Raw genomic sequence first — 13,478 nt, 5'->3', positions numbered from 1 at the left:
CTGCGGGCAGGGGCACCTAAAGCCTCCACCACAACAGGTGCCTCCGCTCAGCTGATGGTTCAACTCCTGACGCCCTCCTCGCCTCCCTCTCCCAGCTCCCAGACCGGGGCGAGACCTCGCACCCGCCCACCGCAGGGCGTTGCGCATAAGAGCGAGAGGAGCCAGGCGAGCTGCCTTCCTCCATTGCCGGTCCCGCGGCCCTGCTCGCCGCTCTGCTTCCCAACCCGGCAGCGACAGCCTCTCCCGGACGCCGAGGGGAAAAGGGCCGCAGAGGCCGCGGCCGCCGCTGCCCCCCGGCCATGCCCGGCCTGCCCCAGAAGGGGGCGGCGGTAGGGAGGGCGGGGAAGAAGGCCAGGTCCGAAGCCCGGTACGGGTCCCGGCCCTGCCAGCTCCGGCCCGGGGCTCGGCGGGCCCCTGCGCTCTCCCCACCTCCTCTCTCTAAGATGGCAGCGGAGCTGCCCCCTGCGCTGCGCCCCCCTCGACCGCGCCGGGCCGGGAGGTGGCACCAGCTCGTCCCGCTGCGCAGCTTCCCCGCCACCGGCTGAGGCGTCTCACTTACCCGTGTGGGGGGCGGCGGGCCCTGCGCTCCGGCCCGGCTTCTCCCGGTTGAGGCCTCTCCCCTCGGGCGGCGGGCGCAGGCAGGGCGAGGAGCGAGCGCTTCCCCCGGCCTCGGCCAGGGGCCCCGGCGCGGCAGCGCCTCCCTCTTGTGCGCTCCGCAGTCCGGCCGCCCCGTCGCGCTCGGGCCCGCACGGCTGGCGGCGGTGCCGGTGCCGCTCGGGGCGCGGGGGGCACCGGCCGCGGGGTCTGTCCGCTGCGCGCCTTCCTCTCTGGGCGGCGAAGAGGCGGGGGGGCCCGGCCCGGCGGGCGGATCCGCGGCGCTTCCTGGCCGGGCTGGATTTTCTATCGCTCACAAAATGGCGCGCGTTCCAAACCTGCGCAGCGCCCGGCGGCGGCAACGGCAGGGCCCGGCCTCACCTCGGCTCGGCGCGGCGGCGGCGGCCTGAGCCCCGGCCAGGCAGCGCGGGGACAGCGGCGGGCGGGCGGGCGAGCGAGCGGGCGGGGGGAGGAGGAGGAGGAGGGGGTGGGGGGGAAGCGCAGCGCCGTACCGAGCCCCCGGGAACTCCTCGCTCCCTCCCTCCTTCCCTCCCCCGCCTGCCAGCCTCTACCTCCTCCCCCTCCCTCCCTCCCTCCCTCCCTCCCTCCCCGCCCGCTCCTCCTTCCCCCTCCCTGCGAACCGGCTTCGCCAGGGCGCTGCGCCGCCCCGCTCCCCTCCCGCGCCGGGCCGCTCCGCTCCGCGCCGCACCGCTGCTGTTGCCGCCGCCGCCGCCTCGAGCCTCTCCGCGCCCGCCCGCGCGGGACGAACTTCTCGCGTGCCCCCGCCGGACCCTCCGGGGACAATTTTGGTTTTTTGTTTTTTTGCGGGTGTTCTTTCGTTTTCTTGTGCGATAACGGCTTTCGGGGTGGAGGTGGGAAGGAGGAAGGGGAAAAAAAAAATAAAACCCACGATTCAGGCGGGAAGAGGTGTTTTTTTTTAAAAAAAAAAAAAAAGCCAACTGACAAAATGGCGACGGGGCGAGCCTGTTTCTATGGCAACTGTCAATCACGCGGCCCCGGCTGCCCCACCCCGGCCGGGCGGGAGACGGCGCTGACGTGGGGAGGGCGGGGAAGAAACCGAGGGGTGAAAGGCGGGCACTGGTCGCCTGGGCAACCGCTCCCCCCCCCCCCGCCCCGGACGCCCCCGCCCTCCGGCGTGTGACGGTGGCCGTGCGGCCGCGCCGCCGCCGGCGGGACGGTCCCGGGGCCGGGGGCAGCGGCGGCGGGCGCCCGCCCTTGCCCCCGCCGCACGGTGAGCGCCCGGGAGGGAGCGGCCCCCCTTCACCGCCGCGGCCCGCCTTCAGAGGCGCCCCACGGGGCTGCGGCGGCGCCTTCCCCGGCCCGCAGGGGGCGCCGGCACAGCGGCGGCGGGGCCGGGCGGTGCTGGAGGCGGGCGGGGGGAGCGGGGCCCGCCGGCCGCCCGAGGCGAGGCGAGGCGAGGAGAGGCGAGGCCGAGCGGGCTGGGCTTCCCGCGCCGCGGGGGTGGTGAAGGCCGGCCTCGGAGCGCTGTGGTGTGTCCGGGGGATTCGGGTGGGCAGGGGTCCTCCTTATCCCCCCCTCTAAAAATAAATATATTCCCCAGAAAAGAGGGAAAAAAAAAAAATCCACGCCGGAGTTGCCTCGCCTGGCAGGCGCGGTGTGGGTGTGCTCTGTGCAGGGAGCCTCGGGCTGCTCAGGGAAGGCTCCTTTCCGCCCGTAACTGCGGAGCGGAGTGGAGTTGCGGCGTCGGTGCAGCTAGCCTAAATCCGTGGCGGGGATTTTTTAATCTTTCTTTTCTGGAATGCCCACAAAGATCAAAAAGTAGAGTATGGCCTTTATCTAATACTTTAATTCTAACGTGTGATACTTTAATCTAGTCATTTTAGTTCACAGCCAGCCTCCTTGAAGAAATTAGGACATATTACTAACACTTGTTCCATTTGCTTTTCTTTCTATTTTAATATTTTTTATCTCGGCTTAAAAGGTGGAAATAAGCAGCCAAGGAGAGGGAGACAGGTGCAGCAACAGCCAAAGTCGTAGGTCCCCCAAATAATCTAAGCATTGCTTTACAAATGCAGTATCACACACAGTTCAACCAAGCTAAAATTTTGTTGCAGCTGAAAATAGCAGTCCAGAGTCTCTCTATCTTCAGCCACGCAGTCCCTCTGCCTCTTTTTTCTACATCAGCAGGAATGCTAGCACGATCAAACTAACCCAAATACCCATCCAAAATAAAAAGTTTTCTGTATGGCTAGGAGAAATACTGATGCACAGGAGAGACAGCAGGAACATGTGGCGGGGGAATTGTGGGACCACCCCACTGAGTAACAGCACGGTGTTAGGTTAGATTAAATCACCCATGAAATTGCACCTTAAAGCCGTGGTAGGTGTCTGGGAGCACCATGATTTAAGCAGTCATTTCTCATTCCCTTCAGCCCCAGAAAACATTTGAGAGGTCGCTTTGAGCTGCTTTTGACACTTCTCTCTTTGCCTTCAAGTATGACCAGAATGCAGCTCTTGCCTCAGGATGAGGAAAACCAACACATGTGTTCTGCAGTGTAACAACGGCACACAGGATCGCCTGCTTCTAGCCAAGGACTCCCAAGTTAGTATCATCATATTTTGGCCTAGGGTACCTGCATGCACGGTGTATTGTAGAGGAAATCCAGAACATACAGAATAGCATTGGCTGTCTTACATATGCTCTGCCCAATTCATCAGTAACGTAGGGCAGCTCTTCCCTTGGGGCCAGTGGGGTCCATCCCTATGAGGATTTTGAAAACCTTGCTAAATTCTCTTTGCCATTCTGTGTGAATGGTGATGTGCAGTGGCGGAATAATTTCTCTGTTGTTCGATGTAGGTAGCTACAAAGCTCATAGAAAGTTGTCACACTGTTTCCTGTATTAGAGTATGTTACAGCATATAATTTGTTGGGGTCTGGGGTTCTTTTCATAGGGCTTTTTTTGCTAACACTTAAAAAATACTACAGAATTTTCATGAGTTTGTGCACTTTCTCAGTAGTCCTCTACTTTTATTTTGCTGTCTATACTCAAGCTTATGGTATGTGGCAACTTGGACTGAGATAAAATGTCCTTTAAAAGGTGATGGCCTTTTTTTAAATTTTTTTTCCAGCACAAACAACTAAATATATTTTTAATTTGTTAATATTATCTTGATAATGAATAACCTTTGTAGTTCTTTTCTTGTACAACAGTATTCTCTTAAATATCCATTTCATTAAAAGCATGTGTACACACTACAGATAGTCTACAACATTTTCTGTTTAGGTCCTCAACAGTTGTGAAGCTGGTAATTATTATAATTAAGGAACAAGGCCGTTGCGAACTGCAGTTCTACCAGAGTCCTGTTCCAGCCACAGAATCTCGGATTAGAGCTGGTCTTCCAGGCTGGGACTCTACCAGAATCCTGCCTCACCTGGAAACCTAGCACGCAGGGTGGGAGCAGGACAGAGCTTTTTAGCACTAGGAGTTAGGAGTCCTCTTCTGTGCTGCAGATACAGGCAGGGTAAAGGTTGGGTGTAGCGTTTGGGAAGTGAGGGTCTTCCAAGCTGGGGCTCCGCCAGAATCTTGCTCCATCCAGAGAAGTTTTGTTTTGATTTTAAAACCAGGTCAACTTCCTGATCCATTGTGTAACACATCCCGTAAGTAGTTGTACTGGAGTAACCAAGAAGTCGGTATTGCATAGATGTGGGGTGGGAGTAAGGGGTAGAAGATGAAGGTACACTTTCACCGGTTTTGCTAGTGAACTCCATACAACAGGCCAAAATAAATATTACAGCAAGAGACAGCTTTGGAGAGAAGTAGTTGAGATAATACAGACTGAAGATGGAGCAATGAGAAATAGTTTGTGATCTAGAAGAAGGGGATCCAAATACTTGCTAACTTCTTCTACTTTGTTCAACATTATAATGAGTTATCATATCTCACTTTTTCTTCTTTAGGAAGGAAGGAACTGTCAAGACAGGAAAGACTGAGTCTCTTTTTTTTTTAAACTCTTCATCAAAAACCCCCTAGAGTAGGTTGACACTATTTCAGTATCACACTTGAAAACAGGAGTTTGCATACATTCTTTATGAATTAGTAGACATGCGCCTAAGAAATACTTGGTTTTCTCTTCCTAAGAGACAAACCCCTCAGAAAGCTGAATATTTTGGGCCAAAAAGAACAACAATAAGGAGAAAACTTGAGAAAAAATAAGGGGGAAAGTACATAAAAATGAGGAAAGAATATAGTATGGAGAAATAAGATCTAAGAGAGAAAATAATATACAACAGTCTAGAGAAACAGAACATGTAAAAGAAACAACAAAACAGTATAAAAGTTTTCTTAGTTCAGTAGGTACAAGGTGAGGTGAGACACAACATTCAAAACATTAAATTACAGTAACTTAATGGGACAGAAATTTACGTTACAGTTAACCTTGGTTGCCTATTCTGCCTCTCCTGTCTTTCAGTATGATTATGCTGAGAAATGTAATCCTTCTTGTTTTCCTCTATTTTTTGGTGTGCATTTACATCAGTGCTGTCAACAAAGTAGACGTAGGACCTGTGCAGAAATGGTTGTAATTGGCATTTAAAAGAATCCAAGAGTTCCCAAAGCTGCAGGACTACCACAGAAAGTATGCTATAGAAACAAAGGGTTTCCCAGACTGATGGCTATTAATTATTGGTAGTAGTATTAGAAAAAACACAGACTTTGTCATCTAAGTGAAGAATAAAAGAATATGGCATGGCAGATGAATATAAAGTAATAAATAAATATTTGTGTGTTCCTATTTACCTTCTGTTTTACCAAAGAAATAGATTAGAGAGATCAATAAATCAGAGGGAAAAGCTGAAAATTACATAACATTACTTTCACCCTTTGAGTCTTCTACGCAGTAAAGATTAAAAAGGAATTAGTTGTTAGGTCTGCTTTGTTTGTAATTGTTTTCTTTAAAATTTCTGGTAGTGAAAGCTGCTGTGCAAGAGACACTACTGAAGTGGATGGACTGTTGGTGTGCTAAATGTGGCACTTCTTGCGTCCACAGTGGCCAGTTCCGCTCATTTATTTGTTGGTTCATTTGTTTGTCTCTGATTATGGGCGTAGTCTACAAGTCTGCATATGATGCCAGATTTACTTACCTGGGTTCCCAGATGTTGGAAGCAGTAGATAATTTCAGAATTATATCAGTAACACTATCATCTCTACCATTTTGGGGATGAAGACATTTTCCTAATTAAGGGGCTAAGTACTTCCCAAGTCTATGGAAGCTGTTCAGTATCTTATCAGCGTAGTTCCATCTCCTCCTGCTTCAGACTACAGATAATCATTTTGTTGTTTCAGCCACACCGTTGCCTGATAGTGGAGTGTGACCATGGGTAATACGTCCCAGTTTTTCCCTTTTCAACGTTTCTGCATTGAGTAGAGGGGACCATACATTCTGGGTGTCTTCATTCTGTGATCCAAACCCTAAAAAGCCCTCGTAGCCAAGCAGTTTTTCCTTTGGAATGTGTGCATTTCTGTCTGAACTCCGGACCTCTTTCGCACCAGTCATGGGCACTCTGACCCTTCCAGGGCTTAATGTTGGAATAGATGTTTCAATCTAGAAGATTTGTTGTGCCAGTAGCAATTCAAATTATCCTTGGTATCCTGCACATCCTCTGCAAGAGTGGCGTTCTTAGGCCAGCAGACCCAGCTTAGAAGATCCTCAGAAAGGATTTCTTCGTAATATAGGAAAAAGGTTATGATGTCAACTGTTCTGTTAACTTGTGTTTCTCAGGCAAAGCCACCATACAGCTCAATCCCTTTGGTACTAGGCCACGTTCTGAAGTTAAGTCCCAGAAGAAGTTCTTCTCTCTGGGTTACATCATTAACACTTCAGAGAACGCCACGGCAGCTCTCAGACAGACTTAATTCTAAATCAAACCATCATCTGGAGTGAGCAGCTTGTGTTTCGCCTGTCAAAAAGGTGCTGCTAAGTAACTAATGTGGTCCATCTCTTTTTAGGCCAGAGAGGTTGCCATGGTAACCTATTGGAATGTAGATAGATATGCTTTTGAGTCATCATCAGAGCCCAGCTTTGATAGTACAGCGTTTGGATTGACAGCCAGTACTGCATATTGTGTAGGTTGGCACGCCTCTGGACCAGAAGGTCCTGGAATTGCTGCTGTTGCTGCCGGATGAGGCTTGCTACGAAAAAAATTGAGCGACTCCCTGAGTTTTCTCTGATATTCTCTTGAATGGCAGTCATATATTCCTTGATGTTCTCACTCTATAAAGAGGCAGGTTGAAGATCACACTCCTAAGTATGACAAGTTCCTCACTCCAATTTCAAAGTCCTTCCCTAAAACATTGGAGGTTTTGGGGGAAGAAACCTCTGGGAAAGAGGCTGTGTTACTTATTTTAGGGGAACGTGTACTTCAAAGTTGTATCACAGAAGTTCTCCTGAAATCACATTCCATGATAAATACATTGTAGGAGTGCAGAACAGTTTTCTGTTAAAATCAGGCACCCTGAAGAATTGTGGTTCTTTAAAAATTGTGCAAATCAAGTGCTACAATGTCAAGTATTTCCCCTCTGGGAACTCCTCTACATCCTCCATTTCCAGCTTCTAGAGGGATCTGGTTTCCCTGTGTTTGGAAAGATGAAAAAGACATTATGTTAATTTAATCATAAAGTTTCACTCACATCCAAGAGGACTAGTGCAACACAACTCATGTCTCTCTAAAAATTCGTATTTGGTTCTGCTGATTGTAACATAGCTAAGTTGAATCTACCTATACCTGTTCAGAATAAAGCTTTTGCTACTCCGTAGGAATTCCTGGAAGAGTCAAAAACTGTCCTCAATCCTGTTAAAATTAGGTCCTTCATTGGCAGCTTCTTTTGAAGCTTATCCAGTCACACAAAGGACAATTTCCTTACTCTGTAGTTGTGCAGCAGAATGTATGTCTTTGCTGGCTAAAATGAAAAGTTTGTTCTTCTTGTCAGGAGAAAGCTTCTTGTGCTCCCTCTGGAGGGATATTGTCTGTGAAGTTCCAACGCATGATATTTGCAGTATCCTGACTTCACAAATCTGTTCAAGAACGTTCTTAGAAGTATGTTCTGCTAGGTGCCTACATGACCATAAAAGCTCCTGCTAGCTAAAAAAAGGAAATTGTGACGAGTTGTAAATTACATTTCTCTAAACTGGCCACTTACGGCATTTCACCATTCTAAGAAATCGTTCTTTGAGCAGTAGAAGCAAGAATGTTTGGTTGTCTATCCCTTTTTCCTTCCAGATCCTCTATCTCCTCCCAGTCCAATATATTATTTCAGGTTTTCAGATTCCCTTTGTACCTCAGGCACTGAACTACCCCAAAGCTGCAGCATGTGACCCTGCACTGTCTGTTGAGCACAGGGGACTGTGAACTGTGGCTTATTTGGGGTTACATGTGTGCAGCTTGGCCAGTTAGCCGACCAAACAGAACCATTAACAGTTCAGCTTACAGTTCAGCTTTTCTCGAAGTGAGCAACGGTTAACTAATTAACCAGGATCAATCCTCAACCCAGCCACCAATTTTCACAAAACTTCTTTGAACCTCTTTTATTCGAGATCTCTGCCCAAGACAGATCTGTCAAATCGTGAAGTGGCCAGTGATCACTAGGAGTTAAAAAACGATTAAGAGAGATGGACTGAGGGTCTAGTCAAGAGGCAGTCCACCCCACCCTATGAAACCAGAATAAAAAGAGTTTGTTTCTTTCCAATATGCATGTCAAACCAATCAGCTGTGTGTATATTACCTTCCTATATTTCAGACTCAGTTCCCTGGCTGTCCACACCGCTGTGGCCCTCGAGCATGTTCTGTGGCATCACTTATGTAGGCTAATTGCTATGTGGGCCAGCACTCCTTTTTTTTGTAGGGCACGCTTTTTAGGGGCCTGCAGGTTCACCTTCGCGAGCTATTCCAGGGAGCTGGCAAGGCAGGCAAGGTTGGTGCTGACCTTATGCTGAGAATGGCCCTGCCCACCTCATCATGATCAGTCCTGCATGCCGGCGGTGCGGCCCGCCAGGCCTGCGGTGTCAAGTCCCACGGGGGTAGCCCTGCCAGAACAGAGCTACTAAAATAGCGCGTCGGCTGCCAGGCAGGGTTTTTCTGCTGGTGCAAGGATATCCCTTAAGTATTCCTACTGTAGGTTCCCGAGGCTTTTTTTAACAGCTTCAAGCACCTGTGGGGGATGCGCACACGTGGACACAAATATGAAACCGGTGTGGGAAGAATAATGTCATACAAACAATTTGGTGCTAGCATGTCAGCCAGCCCTGCTCTTCCTGTGGTTAAGTCAGGTCCCAGTTCCCTTTGGAGGTATAATAAGGGGGATGAGTCCAGAAGGTCACCAGATGGTTTGCAATGACTGGCTGGCTTGACTCTGTTGGATCTTACAGTTCTCCATCCCCGTTCTTTTTAAAGAGGCTACAGGGCTATCTGTCTCCTAGTGTCAGTGTTAGTGGCTTCCACCCCAAATTCTCTTGTGCTGGGACTCTAATATTAAACTGACTGCCAGCTGAACTGCCAGTATGAAAAAAAAAATTAGGTTGGAGAAATGATGGCTTTCAGGTCTCAGAAAATGACAAAAGCTTGCAAGGGTTCCAGCCCCCCAAAAAGAATCTGGGGTAATGAATCTTTTTTTTCTTCTTCCTCTGCAGTCAGGAGGTCTGATTGTTCATTTATTCAGCCCAGATACACTTGTGAAAAGACCTTAGCAAAAAATGGCTTGAACCATCTCCAAATCAGTTCAGGAAATCCTGAGCTGGGCCAGATGCTTGCGTTTTGGCAACACTTGCTGGGCAAGAACTGGCCTATAAGCATTACAGAATAGATAGTTGGACTGTTCTTTATTAGTGGTTTTTCCCTCTGCAGGAGTGTGTATTGGCACGTGTTGTTTTATTAAGGTCAGTTCCAGGCTTTGTACATTGGGTAAATCTATGGCAACACAAGACGCACAGCTAGTACAGCAGTGTGCTACAGCTGCCTGAAACTCCTGCAGTCACACTGATTTGTTTAGGATATGTTTATACACCAACAAAGTCGTAACTACAGATTGCCTAAACTTGTGGTCAAGTGTTATCAGTGTCAATGTTTGAGTGCATTTCTGAATAAAGTCTTAGATCTAGTTTAAATGTAAACGTCTAAAACTGCCTTTTGGCTCTTAAACGGAGGTGTTCTGGCTTTCAGGAAGCCAAGCATTTTGAACTATGTTTGACTTTATCTACCACCACTGGCAATCACATTACTTCTGTTATGTGTATGTAACTAGCCTAGACCTCCTTCAGCTCCCCTTTATCTGCACCAGTATTAATTGTGGAAGGTGGATACAGTTATATGATGTATGGAAAAAAATGTTTTATATTGGGGATGATGGAATACTGGCAAGCAGTGGTAGCATAATGGAAGATGAGATGTGTTGTTTGCGTAAGTGCTGTGAAACCTGATTGTGAGTGGAGGAGAAAGAGGACTTGTACTGCTGTTTCATTTGTGGCTGGGTTTTGTACGTTTGCATTGGTGGTATTTCATAAATAGTATTTTACACTTTCACAAAAAATCTGTCATTCACAAGAAATCTGTCATTTTTTAAATTGTAGAATGGACTGGTAAAGGTGGCAAGTCTGTAGAGATGTGGAAGATTTCCTTCAGCAGCAGCTGCGCATGAAACTCACTATGCCAGCGGTTGCACAAAACCACTTCTCTGTTCTCTGCTAAGTGCATTGCTCATAAATTCTTTCCCTTCTGGAGAATAAAATTAACATAACTCCAGATAGCTAATATTTTTATGAGTAGGGCCCATCAAGTTTATGAATGCACAGACTGTCATGCTTATGAGTGCACACATCATCAAGTTTATAAGCAGAGCACATAACAGTTATGCTCACAGCACATAAAGTTTATCTCTTGGTATATAAAACTCAGTTATGAAAAACAAAAGCTGAAAAATTACTTCAAGCCCATTTTTTTTCACCCTTCCAACACGTATGTCGTAGCAGGTCTTTTAACAATAAGCCTCAACGGAATTTTGTATGTATTGACAGAGGAGTTTTTTAAAGATATTACCTCAGGTATGTGAAATTGGGCTACTGTAGCCCAATTGCAGGCAGAACATAATTTTGAAGACTTGCAGTTAAAAATTATAACGGAGCTAAATGAAAAGCATATAGAAAATTCAAGGTGCCTAAAAACTAAATTGTGAACGCTCATATCAAAATCCCACTAACTTCAGAGAAAATCCCAAACGTTAATATTTAAGCTGGTTTTTTTAACACAACCCTATCTTTGCTGTAGCCAAGATGCATCTGTAGTAGTGTAAGTATATAAAAAAATTAATGTAGCATACCTACTCTGACTTTTTAAGTTTATTCTAGGTGTATCAGTATTGAATGTAAATCCCATATTTGACACTTAGAAGTCTGAATTAATACATTTTCTGAAGAACTAGACTATATTCGTTTAATAAAATACTAATTACACAGTGACAATTATATACATGGGAGACTAATTATATACATGGGAGACTAATAAAAAACAGTGCTCAAATTTACACAGGTACTTTATATCTGGAATGGACAGAGCGTACAGTTTTTCCTGCCTGAAAAAGAGTACAGAACGCTGTGTTACTTAGCTCCTCTCTTTTATAATCACTAACTCTCCCTTCCTGGTACTTAACTACTCCAAATACTACTCTTAATTGCTAGGTTAACGCCAGTGGCCACTGAACAGAGCACATACCTCCCCAATATGCTGAAAAGCCAGCTACTCTGATCGAATGCTCAACTAGATGAAATAAGATGTCATATTTGAGTTGTGCTATGGGAAGTTATTAACTTTTTATTAAATTAGGCAGAGTCCTAATACTACAAAACATCATAGGATGTATCTAAGGTGTAAAGCAAGGGCTCATAGTACTAACCCAAGAAAGTACAGCAAAACCAGTATTTATCGAAAGAAGCCTGAGGCCCAAGGCTAGTCTTACAGACACTTCTTTTGCTGAGGCTGAAACTCCTGTCTGTCTCATCTGACTCTATCATCTCCTACATCCCAGGGATCTTTTTTTTTCCCCATTTGTACCTATCCCCTCACCCACAGTAACCCTGCTCCTTGTCCCCTCACACTCAGGTGTTTGGTTCCTCTGCACCTCAGCAGCAGCAACACTGAAGAGACAGAAGAGACATTCTCGCCGCTGTAGGTGCGAGTGCCCAGACTCAGATGCCACCACATGCTGGAATAAGCAACTTCAGTTAGCCCACTGCTGTATTATTTGGAGAAGCAGGAACTTTGGGGAATTCATCAGTTTCTACTGTGCATGGGCAACTGTGATTCTTTAGACGTTTATAATTTTGCTTGGGGAGGATAATAAGAACGGTTGTCTTCTTAGGCCCTGGGGCGAGAACCAAGTCCCAGTTTCAAATAGGTCCCAAAGCCAATGTTCAATAAGCCTGACACCAAATATAATCAATTGATGTACATGGCCTGTAGTCACTGAGACCAGACTCTCTTGAAGAATGTGTGATGGAGAGCCATATTCTACACGTGGGATACATCGGGTGTCTTGGACATGCTGTACTTGCCTGCATGGTGGTCAGAACCTTGAGCACTCATAATATGAGATTTGGGGTAAATCTGAAAGGAATAGAAAAACTCTCTCTGACACCAGGGCAGCACCTATATTGATTATTAAAACCTGGTTCCAGAGGACTGAGTTTTCAGTTAAAGTCTAAGGGTTTTACAGAAATTTAACATAACGTATTTCCTCCTAAATTCATTCTGAGAAACAGCTGAAACCTTTCTGGCCTTGTTTTTTGGGTTTTGTGATGGTTTGGGTTTTTTTTTAATTTATGTCCAGAATATTCAGGCTGAGGCAAACATCCAACTAATACTTGTTTGTTTGTTTGTTTGTTTATTTCCCATTGTTTATAGGTTTGCCAAGCTTTAACTACTTGGAAGAAGTTTTCTGTCCTGGGTGTTGCTTCAGGCTGATTTTTTTCTTTTTCGCCTTTTTTTTTTTTAAATGGGAAGGAATAGGGAGAAGTTGGGGTTATTTTGGACAGGGTAATATTTTGATTTGGGAAATTTATAAGCAACAGCAAACCAAATACAAGTTTAAAAGGCTGAAAACAGCAGCAAAAATATTTCTAGCTTAGATTTTCACAAGAAAGAGCTTTTTGTTGTCTTTTTCATGTTGCTTTTCAGGGCAGTGACATCAGCGTATAATAAATTATGGTAAACATCCCAGCTCTGTCGTTAATTTTTACTCAAACCCGAGATGGCTCTAAGCATCATCTACTTCTTAGCCAAAGAGACAACAATATACAATTTTTTTACAGAAAACAGACAAGTGTTGCTGTATGTGTTGCACAGAAGAAAAAAAAATTGCTTAAAAGTTACTTCTGAATTAGGGAAGTTTTCCAAGCATTTGTTGTTCTTTTTCCCAACAGAGTATCATAAACTACAGAAAACAGGGCTTTCTGCAACAGCTTCCAGTGGTATCGTGAAATTCTGTCAGTGACTTTGCTGCAGTTAGTTCTGAAAGAAAAGGTGTTAAGTCACTGCTTCTTCAGAGCCAACGGAAGCACTTTATAGTTTTGATATGACTTCCAAAGTACATCTTCTTTTACATGTTTCATTTTATGGTTATAGTAAGCATAAACATATTTCTTTAAATAAAATGAAGCTATTCATAAATTAGTCGTATTCCTAGTCAAGTGTCAAGGTTTGTTGTCTGACACAGATTTTATATACCTGTGGTACACAGATCACACTTAAGTTCTAGAGCTTACACACTACTGATGGAGCCATCAGCCCTTCCTAGCTGCCTAATCTTCTAAAGACTGTCACCTTTGAGTCCCCTACTTGGATAGGAGACACGTGGGGGCCT

General features: G+C 46.3%; 1 protein-coding gene and 1 long non-coding RNA gene across 4 annotated transcripts in view; one reads left to right on the top strand and one right to left on the bottom strand.

Moving 5' to 3' along the window:
• DYRK1A (dual specificity tyrosine phosphorylation regulated kinase 1A) overlaps positions 1-1,533 on the bottom strand; it is an 88,911-nt gene extending 87,378 nt beyond the window's left edge. The window contains exon 1 of one of the 3 annotated variants that reach the window (XM_087756676.1): positions 1,236-1,533. The gene's annotated coding sequence lies outside the window, so the exon portion shown is untranslated. Of the gene's footprint in view, positions 1-559; positions 968-1,235 lie in introns of those variants that run through there. The other 2 variants (XM_087756679.1, XM_087756675.1) reach the window with 2 other exon arrangements.
• Positions 1,534-1,761: 228 nt separating this feature from the next.
• LOC148055725 (uncharacterized) lies at positions 1,762-12,773 on the top strand. The gene is made up of 3 exons (XR_015704990.1): positions 1,762-1,846; positions 3,072-3,178; positions 11,720-12,773. It is a non-coding gene; the product is annotated as an uncharacterized LOC148055725 (long non-coding RNA).
• The last annotated feature ends 705 nt before the right edge of the window (positions 12,774-13,478 follow it).

This window comes from Nipponia nippon, unplaced genomic scaffold, assembly GCF_047370975.1.
Source record: "Nipponia nippon isolate SJK-2023a ecotype South Korea unplaced genomic scaffold, ASM4737097v1 scaffold_2, whole genome shotgun sequence".
NCBI classification, from domain to species: Eukaryota; Metazoa; Chordata; class Aves; order Pelecaniformes; family Threskiornithidae; genus Nipponia; species Nipponia nippon.
This window is presented reverse-complemented; position numbering and strand designations above follow the sequence as displayed.